At 44.5% G+C, this 15,732-nt stretch overlaps 1 protein-coding gene and 1 non-coding gene across 2 annotated transcripts in view; one reads left to right on the plus strand and one right to left on the minus strand.

Annotated features, from left to right (window-relative positions):
- The window catches only part of LOC139275010 (arginine and glutamate-rich protein 1-like), a 69,446-nt gene that overhangs the window by 25,342 nt on the left and 28,372 nt on the right, over positions 1-15,732 (minus strand). The window lies entirely within an intron of this gene.
- On the plus strand, positions 15,564-15,636 carry trnak-cuu (transfer RNA lysine (anticodon CUU)). The gene has a single exon. It is a non-coding gene; the product is annotated as a tRNA-Lys (tRNA).

Here is a 15,732-nt window from a genome sequence, read left to right on the forward strand (position 1 = left end):
ATTTACAGCCTGCAGATAGGGGAATCTTTCATCCCATCCATCTGTAGGTTTGAACACTCATACCCAAGATGAAATGCCAGATTCTAAAATAGTGTCTTCTGAGTCTTTGTAAAAGCTTGCAGGATTTGTGTCATTCTTTAGTGACATTTCCCTTCAATTGTCCTTGTCTCTCTAAATTTTACTGACACCTAATTTCCTGCTTTCACCACTAATGTGCTTTGTACATCCACTCAAATCTGGATCTGTGAACAATTGTACAAATGGTTTGACCCACAAATTTTGAGCACCAAGTACAATGACATGCTGGCCAAATAATAACTCATTTACTCCAGTATTTAAAAATCAGCCCCATATAGCAGAAACTTGTACCTGAATCAGCAATCTAAACAAAAGAAATGGCAATGTAACATCAACTGTGCATCTGTTGCTGAGATATCCAGAATTTTTGCTTTGCCCTACAAGCTGACTGGTAGGCTATTAACTGACTTAGATATTTAAGGGAGAAATTTTACAAGTAAAAATAATCTATTAAAAAATATATGACTTGGAATGACTCTATTGACGGTACAGTGCAATCTTGCAGTGCTTTCACATTATGCAGAACTATGCTGACATTTAGGGTTAGAATTTCTATTTGTATCGCTACCGCCCAGATATGGATGGTATTTCTGGCGGTAATCAATGTTTGACTTTTAAGAGAACCGCCGAAATACCACCCATATCCAAAGCCGCTAGTTTTGGTATTTTTTCCTGGTGGTGGCAGTAGCGGTAGAGTGGGGGCAGTAGCGGTCTTTCTCCTTGTGTAACGCTGGCGTCCCTAACAATGGCCGTTCTGCGCATGCGTGATATTTTTTTCTTAACTTACCTTTTTCCCCGCGCTTCAGGGGTCACCTGCGCATGCGCAAAAGAGGGAGGGGGAGAGAGAGACACTGAGAGAGCAAGAGGAGACAGCCTGAGTTTGATTTTCAAAGTTTTGAAGTAGAATTTGAATTAAGAATTTCAATGGATATTGAAGTTGAGGGAATGCAGGACCGAGCTGAGGTAGGAGGAAGAGGGCCAAACGCTTCTCAAAGCGCAAGCTGTCTTGGTTGAACGTTGACATTGGTCGAGAGCTCCTCCGAGCTATTGGTGGATTAACCGGGAACATTGCCACACTATCAGCACGTCATTCGGAGGACATGGCGGAGCTGATTGCGGTGATGCGGCGAACCACCGATTCCATGCGGCAAACGATGGAATCGGTACATGGCACTGCACCTCAAGGTGTCATGCCACCTATGCTGGCAGCACCGGAGAGTCAGGAGGAAACAATTGCTTCTGACTCTGAAGACAGTTCTTCGGAAACTGATATTTCTTCAAAATCCCCAGAAATGATGCTGTCACTGTCACCCCTCCTACAGCAGCAGCCCTTGAGGTGCCCCGTGGCACGACGTCTTGGTGTCAACATAGGTAGGGCCAGAGCAGGGGCAACGGGAGGGGGAAAGGGTGTGTTAAAGATCAGGGTGGGTAAAGGTGGAGGGAACGGTGGACGCAGGTAGAATTTTGGCAGGGTTTGGTGGGGTTTGCTGTGGGTGTTAGTTATTTTAGTTGTTAGTCTAAAATTGTTGACTGTTGCAGGTGTTTCTAGTTTTTAATGTTTACAATGGTTATTTTGTTTAAATTATGTTGCATTTTTCCTTTAAAAAGAATTATTTAATAATTTATTTCAAAGTAACGTTTTGCAATTTTCTGAAATTATAATTTTTTTTTATTCCACTTAACAATTCTTGTGCAATGTCTCACTCACTTTTACAAACTGAAGGTCAACAATACAAGGGCTGCAAACAATGGCCAGGCAAGGATGAAACGTAACTCTCACTGCTCAAGCAAAACGTTCATTTATGAGCTGCTGATGTAACAGTTTTGGAATTGCATAACTATCACAGGGCTTCTCCTGTGGTGTAAAGGGGGGGGGGGTGGGAGGTGGCATGGGTTCATCGCCAGGCTGCTTGTCCTCCTCCCCTCTCCCCTGAGGTGGTCCGGCAGTCCCATCTGGCAATTCCTGTCCCCTCTTGATAGCTAAGTTGTGCAACATGCAGCACACCACAATGAATTCAGCAACCTGCTCAGGGTGGTACTGCATACTGCCTCCAGAGTGGTCCAGGCATCTGAGGCGCTGCTTCAGCACTCCAACTGCCTTTTCGACAATAGTGTGTATGGCTATATGGCTGTGATTGTAGCGATGATCGGCATTTTCCTGGGGTTTATGGAGAGGCGGGGCCAAGAGACGGGTGGCGAGGCCATATCCTTTGTCATTCAGCATCCAGTATTGACCTTGTGGCTGACTCTTAGAGGTCGGAGACAGTGCTCTCACGCAAGATGTACACATTATGAATGCTCCTGAAAAATTGGCATTTACTGCCATGATTGTGGTCGACAATGAGCTGCACGTTCAAGGAGTGGAATCCCTTTCGGTTCCGGTACACCTCTGGCTCCTCTAAAGGTGCTCACAGGACGATGTGCGTACAGTTTATTGCGCTCTGGACCTTGGGAAAGTTTACTATTCTTGAAAAACCCAAAGCCCTCTCGCTCTGTGCGTCCTTGGTCATTGGGAAGTTTATAAAGTGCATCCTGCGTGCGTGAGGTGCTTCGGTCACCTGCCGAATGCAGCGATGTGTGGCATGCTGAGAGATGCAGCAAATGTCGCCAGCTGATGCCTGAAAGGAGCCCGATGCACAGAAGGAAAGTGCCGCAGTCACCTTAACCTCAACAGGCAGTGCAGTCTTGATGGTGCTGGTAGGCTCCAGGTCTCCCTTAAGCAGCTGGCATATCTCACTGATGACCTTTTTTCGGAAGCGCAGCCTTCTAACGCACGTTGTATCAGACAGGTACAGGTATGATCGCTGATCTTTGTAAATGCGTTGGGGGTAAGGCCTCCTCCTCAGCAGTCTGCCACCTCTTTGGGCACATAATGCTCTTCAATGAACCTTCTTCCATCTCTATCCTGCAGCATGTGAGTAGTCAGCAATATTGGCTGAGAAATTACAGGCCCCATTCCTTTAAATGTCCTAAACTGTCTTCAAAATTCTTCAATTGTCCTTAAACAACCACAAATGTACTCTAAATTGACCACAATGTGCTCAGATAATGTGCAAGATTTTCAAACACCCTTAAAATCCACTCACAAATTACTTTAATGCTCCCATCAACTTGAATCATTAAGTTAATCGGATTTAAAACATGGCATCCATACCGCTGGGTTAAGGTCAGATGAGTGCAGCCTTTTCTGGGAGGTATTTGGGTGAGTTGCCGAATTTAGCACCGGCGGTAATTTCCACTTTCAGCATCAATTTGGGCGGTGCACGAGAAATGACGTCATATTTTAAGAAAAAAAATGGGCGGGCGGTTTCGCTTACCGCTGGCGGTAATTGACTGCTGAATTTAGCGCTGGCAGTATACGGGCGGTAATTTACACTTTTACACTCATTTGGGCGGTAAAGTGCCTCTCAACGTTAAATGGGCAGTAAAATGAGCGGTAAACTAATGAATTTCTAGACCTTAGTTCTTTTATCGAGCATAAGGGTTCTAAGGGACTATACTCAACCCTGAGAGAACTCATTCCAACTGCTGTTATAAACAATCCCAAAACAACAGCAAGCAGATATTAGTTTATAATCACAATATTAAACAAACCCGCTGCAAAAAGGTATGCATGGAAATTGAAAATAAGTGAAGTACATGTAGGGACATCCAAATACGGTTCTGTCACTTGGATTTCACTAAAAAGTACTGGAGAAATTATAGGCTCATTAGCTTTACTTGAGTTATTAGAACATCATTAGAAGGGATCATGAGAGATATCCTGTATGACCACCTGGATAAAGCAGTTAATATTAGTGACTCTCAACACAGCTTCTGGAAAAGAATGTCATGTCTCACACAGTTGATTGAATATTTTGAGGAGGTAACTTCATTGGACGAAGGTAGCCTTATCAGCATTGTAAATTTGGACTTTCAGAAAGCGCTTGACAAGGTGCTGCCTAATAGGTTACTTCATAAGAGAGAGCTCTGTGTGATCGGAGGGCAGGTCCTGGATTGGATAGGGAATCCGCTGAGTATCCGCAAGCAGGGTGTTGTTAACAATGGAAGAGATTCTGCATGGAGATTGGCGACTAGTGGGGTACCGCAGAGATCCGCGTTAGGTCCACTGCTCTTCATGATATATATTAATGATCCAGTGCAGCCTTCAGACGCCTAAGGAAAAGTGTGTTTGAAGACCAGGCCCTCAAAACTGCCACCAAGCTCATGGTCTACAGGGCTGTAGTAATACTTGCCCTCCTGTATGGCTCAGAGACGTGGACCATGTACAGTAGACACCTCAAGTCGCTGGAGAAATACCATCAACGATGTCTCCGCAAGATCCTACAAATCCTCTGGGAGGACAGAGGCACCAACATTAGCGTCCTCGACCAGGCCAACATCTCCAGCATTGAAGCACTGACCACACTTGATCAGCTCCACTGGGCAGGCCACATAGTCCGTGTGCCAGACACGAGACTCCCAAAGCAAGCGCTCGACTCGGAACTCCTTCACAGCAAACGAGCCCCAGGTGGGCAGCGGAAACGTTACAAGGACACCCTCAAAGCCTCCCTGATAAAGTGCAACATCCCCACCAACACCCGAGAGTCCCTGGCCAAAGACTACCCTAAGTGGAGGAAGTGCATCCGGGAGGGCGCTGAGCACCGTGTCTCAGTGCCGAGAGCATGCAGAAATCAAGCGCAGGTAGTGTAAAGAGCATGCGGCAAACCAGTCCCACCCACCTCTTCCCTCAACGACGATCTGTCCCACCTGTGACAGGGACTATGGTTCTCATATTGGACTGTTCAGCCACCTGAGAACTCATTTTAAGAGTGGAAGCAAGTCTTCCTCGATTCCGAGGGACTGCCTATGATGATGAGATGAAGGTGTTGTGGGCACTGTCCACAAGTTTGCTGATGACACAAAGATTTGTGGTAGTGTTAGGACCCTTGATGAGGAAAAAAAAACTACAAACCGATCGAGATCTGATGGAAGAATCCACTTCTGGCAGATGTAATTTAACAGTGTCATGCATGTGGGTAGGGCTAACACCAAGCATATATATAAAATTAAAATTTATTGAGTGGGAAAGGGACCTAGGAGTTATAGTACATTAGTCTCTGAAGGTGTACGGCCAGTGCCGAGAAGCTATTGAAAAGATTAATTGAGTATTAGGCTACATAACGACAGTCCAGTATAAAACAAAAAGAACCAGTGTTGTTGTGCATAACCCCGATTAGCCCTCAGCTGGAAAACAGAACAGGCTCGAGGGCCTCAATGGCCTACTCCTGTTCCTATTAACAGAAGTTACACTTCAAAATAATTCATGGCTGTGAAGAACTTTAGGACGCCTCGAGGATGTGAATGGTTCTACATAAACTCAACTCTCGCCCGGAACTAGTGCGCTACAGTCATCAGCGCGTACTGGACACTACAAAGAAGACCAAAGAGGAATTCTACTCCAGCCTCGAACAATCCCTGTCCCGAGTCCCAATGGATGACAAGCTGATCCTTCTTAGCGATTTCAACGCCAGAGTTGGAAAGGACTCTGGGGAGGTGTGATCGGCAGGAGGTAGGGAAAACCAACTCTAGCAGTATCCTGCTACTGACGAAATTACGAGAACATGGCCCTGTCATTACCAACAACTTGTTTCGTCAGAGGGACAAGTACAAGACATCATGGTAGCACCCTTGCTCCAAGCACTGGTATCTGCTCGACAACATCATCGTCCGAGAGAGGAACCGCTAGAACGTGCGCATCACTTGCGCCATGACCGGAGCCGACGACTGTTGGACGGACCACCGCCTGATCCGCTCCGTCATTAACATCAACGTAGTCTCAATATAGCTACGGCAACAAAAACAATGCCGCAGGAAAATCAACACAGAGGCACTCAAAGACTCTTAAGAAAGCCCTATTCAGCCAGTGCCTCGCTGCCAATCTGGCGACCCTCGATAACCCAGAGACACAGAGTGCTCAAAGCGCCTGGTCTGCCCTCAAGGCCTCCATAATCAGCACCTGCAAAGAGACGCTCGGACACTTGACCAGGAAACACCAAGACTGGTTCGACGAGAACGAACAGGAAATCCAGGAGCTAATTAGCCGCAAGCACAAGACATGTCTGAACTTAAAACAGCAACCTAACACGAAAGCAAGAAAGCAGCTCTACAGGTGGCTGAAGGCCGAGGTCCAACAAAAAATTTGCGACCTAAAAAACAGATGGTGGGTGGAGAAAGTACAGGAAATCCAGCATTTAGTCGACAACCACGAAATTCGTGGATTCTTCAGTGCAGTCAAGACGACCTATGGCCCAAGCACCCAAGGCCCTAACCAACTGCTGACCAAGAACGGTGAGGTACTCATCAAGGAGAGAGAGGCAGTCAGTGCCTGTTGGAAGGAGCATTTTGAAGATCTCCTTCACCGAGACTCTGTCTTTGACATGAGTGCCCTCGACTCCATCCTGCAGAATGCTACCTGCCACTATCTCAGCACCAACCCCAGCCCGGCATGAGGTAGAAAAGGCCACCGGTCAGCTGAAGAATAACAAGGCAACCAACAGGAGCAGATGGAATTCCCGCCGAAGCACTAAAGCATGGCGAAGAAGCACTTTTGGCATGAATACATGACTTCATTTCTCTTAACTGGAAGGAGGAGAGCATGCCAAGAGATCTCAGATGCCGTAATTGTGACCATCTTCAAAAAAGGGGACAAGTCCAACTGTGGTAACTACAGAGGAATCTTCCTGCTATCAGCCACACAGAAAATCATTGCAAGAATCCTCCTCACTCGTCTTCTCCCCGTGGCTGAAGAGCTCCTCCCAGAGTAGCAACGTGGATTCCATCCACTGAGGGGTACAACGGATATGATCTTCACCGCGCGACAACTACAAGAAAAATGCAGGGAACAGCATCAACCCTTGTACATGACCTTCTTTGACCTCACAAAGGCTTTTGACACTGTCAACCGTGAGGGACCATGGAGCGTCTTCCTTCGTTTCAGTTGCCCTCAAAAGTTTGTCACCATCCGCTATCTGCTCCACGATGACATGCAAGCTGTGATCCTGATCAATGGATCCATCACAGACAGAATCCACGTCCGGACCGGGGTTAAGCAGGGCTGTGTCATCGCACCAACGCTCTTTTCGATCTTCCATGCTGCAGTGCTACATCTCACCCTTATAGCAAGCTCCTCACCAGAGTGGAGATAAATTATAGAATCTGTTCAACCTCCGCCGCCTCCAGTCCAGATCCAAGGTCGTCCCATCCTCTGTCATTGAACTACAGTATGCGGACGATACTTGCGTCTGTGCACACTTGAAGGCCGAACTCCAAGCCATCGTCAACACCTTCACAGGTGTATGAGAGCATGGGCCTTACGCTAAACATCCATAAGACAAAGGTCCTCTCTACCAACTTGATCCTACCCCCCCGATCATCAAAATCCACAACGAGGCCTTGGACAACGTGGACCATTTTCCATACCTCGGGAGCCTACTGTTGACAAGAGCAGACATTGACAACGAGGTCCAACACCGCCTTCAGTGCACCAGCGCAGCCTTCGGTCGCCTGAGGAAGAGAGTGTTTGAAGACCAGGACCTCAAACCCAGCACCAAGCTCATGGTCTATAAGGTAGTAGTGATACCTGCCCTCCTATATAGCTCAGAGACATGGACTATATACAGCAGACACCTCAAAGAGCTGGAGAAGTACCACCAGCACTGCCTCCGCAAGATCCTGCAAATCTATTGGCAAGACAAGACGCACCAACGACAGTGCTCTCGCTCAAGCCAACATCCCCAGCATCGACCACGCTCGATCAGCTCTGTTGGACGGGCCACATCATCCGCATGTCCGACACGAGACTCCCAAAGCAAATGCTCTACGTGGAGCTTTGACACGGCAATCGAGCCCCAGATGGACAGAGGAAGTGCTTCAAGGACACCCTCAAAGTCTCCTTGACAAAGTGCACCATCTTCTCCGACTCCTGGGAATCCCTGGACCAAGCCCGCCCAAAATGGTGGAAGAGCATCCGGGAGGGCGCTGAGCACATCAAGTCCCATCGCCAAGAACAAGCAGAAACCAAGCATAGACAGCAGAAGGAGCGTGCATCAACCCAGGCACCCCGACTGCCCTTTCCTTCAACCACTGTCTGCCCCACCTGTGACGGAGACTGTCGGTCCCACATTGTACTCCTCAGTCACCTGGGAACTCACTTTTAGAGTGGAAGCAAGTCATCCTCGACTCCGAGGGACTGCGTACGATGATGACATAAATGCAATTTATTCTTTCTATTTGTGGCTTCAGATAAATGACAATATAACCATAGAAATAGGATTCAAGAGCTAGACCAGCTTGTTTCAAACTATTTGGCTTGGAGTCATGGCCTCATGCTTTTATGAATTTTGGCTGTTGGCCATCATACACTGCTTTGTCAACAGCCCCAGTTTTTGAGGCATTGGCATTCACTGTAAAGACTGCAAAGGCAGTTGAGTGGGATAAACATTACTTATTATGGTAGAACTGCAGAACTCTTGCTCAATTCTCTCAAATGCCATAAGCAACAGGACCTTTCCAAGAGGCAAGGTTGCTTACCCAGCTAGCCTAAAATCTGGAAGACAACTCCCTCTCTTCTCCCCATAAAGTTTCAGTTAACATTCCATAAAATTGTGTGCCTGAAACTAGGAAATGTTTTAACTTCTAGGAGTACAAAATTGTGTTGTTACAAGTGTGCCCAGATGCAACCTGCCTGCACCCTCAGGAAATTTACAAATTGTGACAAGAATATGAGAGAGGAAATCAAATACACGTTTTAATTTTGCTACTCCTTAAACCATGGTAATGAAAACATAGCAGATTAAAAGTTTGGTTTACAACTTTAAAACTGTTATGCATTACCATCACTAATGCTGTGCTAACCAGTTATTTTGGTAAGCTTATTATTGGTAACAGAAAATGAACAGCCCTTGAAGACACACTGGCTCTGAAGTTGCAGCCTCTCCCGGTGTGTACGATGTCCGCATGTGCCCGAAGAAGCCCCGCAGGTTCCGGGTTTAGGTGTGCAAAGCGCATGTGCCTGAACCCGGCACTTGCGATCTGTCAGATCACATGCCTCTCTGGGAGAAGGGCCTCTGTGGGCAAAGATTTGGGCCATTTGCCCAACTCTTGCTCAGCGAATGGCCTTCAAATTCTTACATCTGGTAAAAGCCGGCGTAAGGCCAGCTTTTACCAGCATAAGAGTTTTAATATAGAAAAATTAAATGTTTTTACTTATTTTTATATTAAAAACCCTGTCTATGAAGGTAAGTTTATTTTTAACACTAGTAAAACATTTTTGTAAATCCAAAAAATAAACTTTTCTCAAACATTTAATTTAATGCAATTTCTATTAATTTTTTTAAAAGTGAAGTGTTTTAAAAAATTTATGTTTGTGTTTCATTAGATTTTAGGGGTATTCTCATTGATAATAATGGGAGCTACTATCAATGAGAATACTACATTGTGATTGGTGGTCCAGACCCACGTGATCCCAGGATGCGCTTATGTTCCTGGGATACGTGGGCCTCTGCGCTGGACTGCGCATCTAGGCCTTGGACCCAAAGTGTTCGTTCCTCTGGGACCAGCAGGTACTTTTGGATTTTTTTTGTTCGCAGGCATTCACCTGCGTAATTTTGGGCCCATTATATTGTTTCCTGATCATTGAACAAATAAATAACGTGAATATTAGAGGTCAATCTATTATGATTGCAAACCACAACTACCTTTCAAAATACTTCCAAAATGGGCCAAATTTTGCTAGAGCAGGGCATCTAACAGCATCTGCACATTTAGGTTTTTATATTTTTTGCGTGGCAAGTTGCTGAAAATGCAAACTGATAACGGCGCAGTGAGGGAAACAGGACATCTGGGACCTGAGTGAACAGGGCAAATATGTATCTCCTTAACCAATCAGACTGAAAGATTGTGAAATAAACAGCGCAATGAGAAGGAAGTGTAAATTAAAGTGGGTGAATTCAATGTCAAATCAGGTACAGGAAGAGATATAAAAAGAGGGAAAGATTGGATCAAGAAAGTGAGAAGGGACAGAAAGGAAACGTTAAAACAAATTTAAAAAAATGTAAATCTCCCAACATTTAATATCTAAAGGAATGAGACTCCGCACTTATATTAGTTCATTTTCAGTGGCAGAGAGATTGATTGGCAGTAATAAACACATATCATGTTTTTAAAAGGGTACTTGGACTGGAATGGACAAGACTTAACTTTTTGAGGCAAGTCATATCTACCATACAAATACATCAATTTCATGCCATTCTGTGCAGTTCAATGGTGAGGCAGACAGCAAGATGCTGTTTTCGTGGAGCGGCACAACTCGCACAGCAACTTTTGGATATTGAGTTTAACGGCGCATCTGCTCCTTGCCTGAAGTTGCTGTACCATTTGCGCATAAATAACGATGAGCGCCATGCTGTTATTTTGACAGGAAATTTTGGGCCAATGTGTATTTTAACTTTTCGAATTTTAAACTTTTGAGCTTCAAGAAAATGCATGACATCCTAAGTAATTTAGGATTTTACCCTCAGATAGCGATTACTTGTTACTACCAAAATAAATTACTAATGTGATTACTGTGCTAGAACACACAAAAGTAGCATGCATTATAGCAAGTTAAATGTCACTTCTATAACTCAGTTTATCGAACCCTAAAACAGTAATGGTTAATACCATTGTTCATAAATGTCATAGCTACACATGTAACTAATAATTCAGTGTATGAATTTAAATTCCATTTAATGGGGCACTATCACTAAAATATCTCATCCCCGTATTGAGAAGGCCATAAAGAAATACATGAAGGTGCAATTTCTAACCAAATTTCACAAGTGTGTTCTAAAACTGAAAAGACAACCATTAGTCTATCCAAAATAAGGTTATAAACAAAATGTCTCTCAGCAGTTGTAGAGCTTTCATAGATCATAGAATACAGGTTGTACCTCTCCAGTCCGGGACTCTTTGGACCGGAAACATCCCTGGTCCGGCATCAGTCCCGCCGTAGGTGATGCCCATTGAAAAAGTTTTTTTGTCGCTTTACGCGTTAAACGTATGTGTGATGCATTTTGGATTACAAATTTTGACAGCCTCGCCTTGGCCAGTTGGAAGTTTTACACACTGGCCGGTGCTGTGGTTTGACATGCGCTCCTCGCTGCCGAGGCCGCCTCTCCTTGCCTGATTGGCGGCAGGCGCGCATGCTCTGAAGGCTGCAGCACCGGGCTGAGCCAACATTTTCCCCTCACTCGGGGGGGTTGTTGTTGGGTGTGTATGTCTCGGTGCTAGGAGGCTGCCACTTCCACCAGTCAGGCTCTGCTCGCGGCTTAAACATGGACTGGCGCCGGAAGTAGGATCGTGGCTCAGGGTCGGCGTCTCTCCTTGACCTTATCCTCCACGTAGTTTTTTTTTGTGTGTATATTTGTGGTTTTTTGAGGTGTTGGTGATCATTGAGGTAAGCGGGCCGGGCAAGGAAAGGCAGCTGACTGAGGCGCCGAAGCTGAGCCTGAGGATTAAAAAAAACGGGAGTGATTCTGGACGACTAAATGCTGCGCAGTAGGGTTCTGCACAGCGCATTCGCAGAACACTTCCAGGTCATTGTCAGCAGCATTATCACAAGTTGACCTCCTGTGGTTCGGAAAGTTCTCTGGTTTGGCATCGGTCAGGTCCCTAGGATGCCGGACCAGAGAGGTCCTACTGTAGTACAGCGCAGACTTTAATTTAGATTTGTGTATTTGGAGCATGTACAATTTGTAGAATTTCCCAGCATGCAAAGTGTGTACAAACAGGAGTTATAGGGTAAAACAGTGTGTCATCCTGTAAGGATTTGGGAGTTTATTTTCCAAAAGTCTTTTTAAAACATTATTATTTCAAACAAAGGAAGCATTTAAATAAATAGACTGGCAATTGTGCTTTTTATTTACAAGCTTCTCGCAGACACAAAACATCCAGAAGCAGCACATGTGAACTGCAGCAGCTGCTATTGTGAGTTATTTGCTGCTGGTTAGAAAACAAAGATAACTTATGAATTACATATAATTTACAGCACAGGAACACAAATGGGCCATTTGGCCCAACTGGTCTACGCCAGTGCTTATGCCGGCACGGCCCTCCTCCCACGCTACTTCATCTAACCCTATCTCCATACCCTTGCATTCCTTTCGCCCTCAATTCCTACATTACAACAGTGACTACAAAGCTTTGGGACATCCTTAGGTCGTGAAAGGTGCTATATAAATGCAAGTCTTTCCTTTTCTTTCTCGTGTACTTATTTAGCTTGCCCTTAAAGGCACCTATGCTATTCGCTTCAAACTTTCCATGTGGTGGTAAGTTTCACATTCTAACCACTTTCTGGGTAAAGAAGTTTCTCCTGAGTTCCTTATTGGATTTATAAGTGACTATCTTATATTTGTGGACCCGAGTTTGCACTCCCCACAAGTGGAAACATCTTCTCTACGTCTACTCCATCAAACCCCTTCATAAATGTAATAGTTTTCCATTAGGTCACCGTTCAGCCTTTTTTTTCTGGGAAAAATTTTCCAGTCTGTTCAGTCTTTCCTGATATGTATAACCTCTCAGTTCTGGTATCACCCTTGTAAATTTTTTTTGAACATTCTCCAGTGCCTCTAACCAAGGTTCGATATAGCTTTAACATAACTTCCCTGTTTTCCAATTCTATTCTTCTAGACATGAACCCATGCTTTGATTGCATGTTTATGGCCTTGTTATCATATGTTGTTTACTTTTAATGATTTGTGAATATGTACCCCTAGATTCCTTTGCTCCTCTACCATATTTACTCTTATTTTCCAAGGAGTGAGTAGCTTCCTTATTCCTCCTACCAAAAGGCACTACCTCCCACTTATCTGCATTGAAATCAAATTGCTAATTACACACCCATTCTGCAAGATTATTAAAAGTCTTGTTGTATTTTGTCAGTCTCTCTCAGTATTAACAATACCCCCTTAATTTGGTGTCATCCATAAATTTTGAAATTATACTTCTAATTCCGGAGTCAAAACAGGCTATGTAAATGGTGAACAGCAATGGTCCCAACAACAATTCCTGTGCAATACCACTTTCGACCTCATCATCATAGGCAGTTCCTCAGAATCGAGGAAGACTTGCTTCCACTCTTAAAATGAGTTCTTCGGTAACTGAACAATCCAATATGAGAACCACAATCTCTGTCACAGGTGGGACAGATAGTCATTGAGGGAAAGGGTGGGTGGGACAGGTTTGCCGTACGCTCCTTCCGCTGCCTGTGCTTGATTTCTGCATGCTCTCGGCGATGAGACAAGAGGTGCTCAGCACCCTCCCAGATGCACTTCCACCACATAGGGCCGTCTTTGGCCAGGGACTCCCAAGTGTCAGTGGGGATGTCGCACTTTATCAGGGAGGCTTTAAGGGTGCCCTTGTAACGTTTCCTCTGCCCACCTTTGGCTCGTGTGCCGTGAAGGAGTTCTGAGTAGAGCGCTTGCTTTGGGAGTCTTGTGTCAGGCATGCAAACAATGTTGCCTGCCCAGTGGAGCTGATCAAGTGTGGTCAGTGCTTCAATGCTGGGGATATTGGCCCGGTCAAGGACGCTGATGTTGGTGCGTCTGTCTTCCCAGGGGATTTATAGGATCTCTTTCTACCTACTGGCAGTCTGAGTAACTACCTACACAATGTTTTATAGCCAGTTTGCTATCCATTCTGCTACTTGTCCCCTGACTCCCCATGATCTGACCTTAGTCATGACTATTATGTGGTACCTTATCAAAGGCCTTTTGAAAATCCAAGTATATTACATCGACTACATTACCCGTCTCTTCACTTTCTCAAATGAGACAATAAAATTGAATTATTCCCTTCTGAATTTCGTGTTGACTACTCCTGTTATATTTTCGGTTTCTAGGTGTTTTTCTATGACATCTTCGATTAAAGATTCCATTACAACACAAAAAGCAAAATACTGCATATGCTGGAAATCTGAAATAAAAACAGAAAACGCTGGAAATACTCAACAGGATCTGTGGAGAGAGAAACAGAGTTAATGATTCAGATCGAACCATTATCTTTCCTATCACTGATGTTAAGCTAACTGGTCTATTGTTCCCTGGACTTGTTCTTTTTCTTTTAAATATAGGAATATTAGGTGTCCGCCAGTCCTCTGGCACTATACTGTTTTCAAATGAAATTTTAACTAATATATAGCATTCCTCTACTATCTCAACCCTAGCTTCTTTTAGTATGCGTGGATGTAATCCATCCAGACCAAGGGTTTTGTCCTATGTTTAACTAGTTTATCAATTATCTTTCCCCTTTGTATCTTAAATGCCTTGATATCTTTTTTTGATCATTTAGTCAATGTCATGTCCCATTTGTGTAACTGACAAATACTGAAGCAAATTATTCAATACTTCTTCCATTTCTCTGTCATTACGTAGTTTATCTTGTGCATTCCCTTTGAGGCTCTATCCCAAGTTTCCTTTTTTATTTGTGTCGGTAGAATACTTGTTATACTTTTTATAATCCTTGACAGTTTAATTTCGTAATTCCTCTTAACCTTCTTAATTTTTGTTTTATTTCTTTCCTAACTTCTTCATGTTCCGTTTAGTCATCCTCTCCTTCATTGTCGATGTACTTAGCATATGCCTTTTCCTTTAGTTTCAATTTTGCCCATACTCCTTTATTAATTCATGATGTTTCATTATTGACTAGTTTTTCCTTGCTTTTTGCCAGAATATATTTCTCCTGAACTCTATTTGCTTTTTAAAGTACATAAGAACATAAGAATTAGGAACAGGAGTAAGCCATCTAGCCCCTCGAGCCTGCTCCGCCATTCAACAAGATCATGGCTGATCTGGCCGTGGACTCACTCCACTTACCCGCCCGCTCCCCATAACCCTTAATTCCCTTATTGGTTAAAAATCTATCTATCTGTGACTTGAATACATTCAATGAGCTAGCCTCAACTGCTTCCTTGGGCAGAGAATTCCACAGATTCACAACCCTCTGGGAGAAGAAATTCCTTCTCAACTCGGTTTTAAATTGTCTCCCCCGTATTTTGAGGCTGCGCCCCCTAGTTCTAGTCTCCCCGACCAGGGGAAACAACCTCTCTGCCTCTATCTTGTCTATCCCTTTCATTATTTTAAATGTTTCTATAAGATCACCCCTCATCCTTCTGAACTCCAACGAGTAAAGACCCAGTCTACTCAATCTATCATCATAAAGTAACCCCCTCATCTCTGGAATCAGCCTAGTGAATCGTCTCTGTACCCCCTCCAAAGCTAATATATCCTTCCTTAAGTAAGGTGACCAAAACTGCACGTAGTACTCCAGGTGCGGCCTCACCAATACCCTATACAGTTGCAGAAGGACCTCCCTGCTTTTGTACTCCATCCCTCTCGCAATGAAGACCAACATTCCATTCGCCTTCCTGATTACCTGCTGCACCTGCAAACTAACTTTTTGGGATTCAAGCCCGGCTAGCTCAGTCGGTAGCACATGAGGCTCTTAATCTCAGGGTCATGGGTTCGAGCCCCACGTCGGGTGAATTAGTTTCCTTAAACTTTAGAGTCAGCCGTGGCTCAGTGGGTAGCACCCTCGCCTGAGTCAGAAGGTTGTGGGTTCAAGTCCCATTCCAGATGA

This window comes from Pristiophorus japonicus, chromosome 10 (genome assembly GCF_044704955.1).
Source record: "Pristiophorus japonicus isolate sPriJap1 chromosome 10, sPriJap1.hap1, whole genome shotgun sequence".
Classification (NCBI taxonomy): Eukaryota; Metazoa; Chordata; class Chondrichthyes; family Pristiophoridae; genus Pristiophorus; species Pristiophorus japonicus.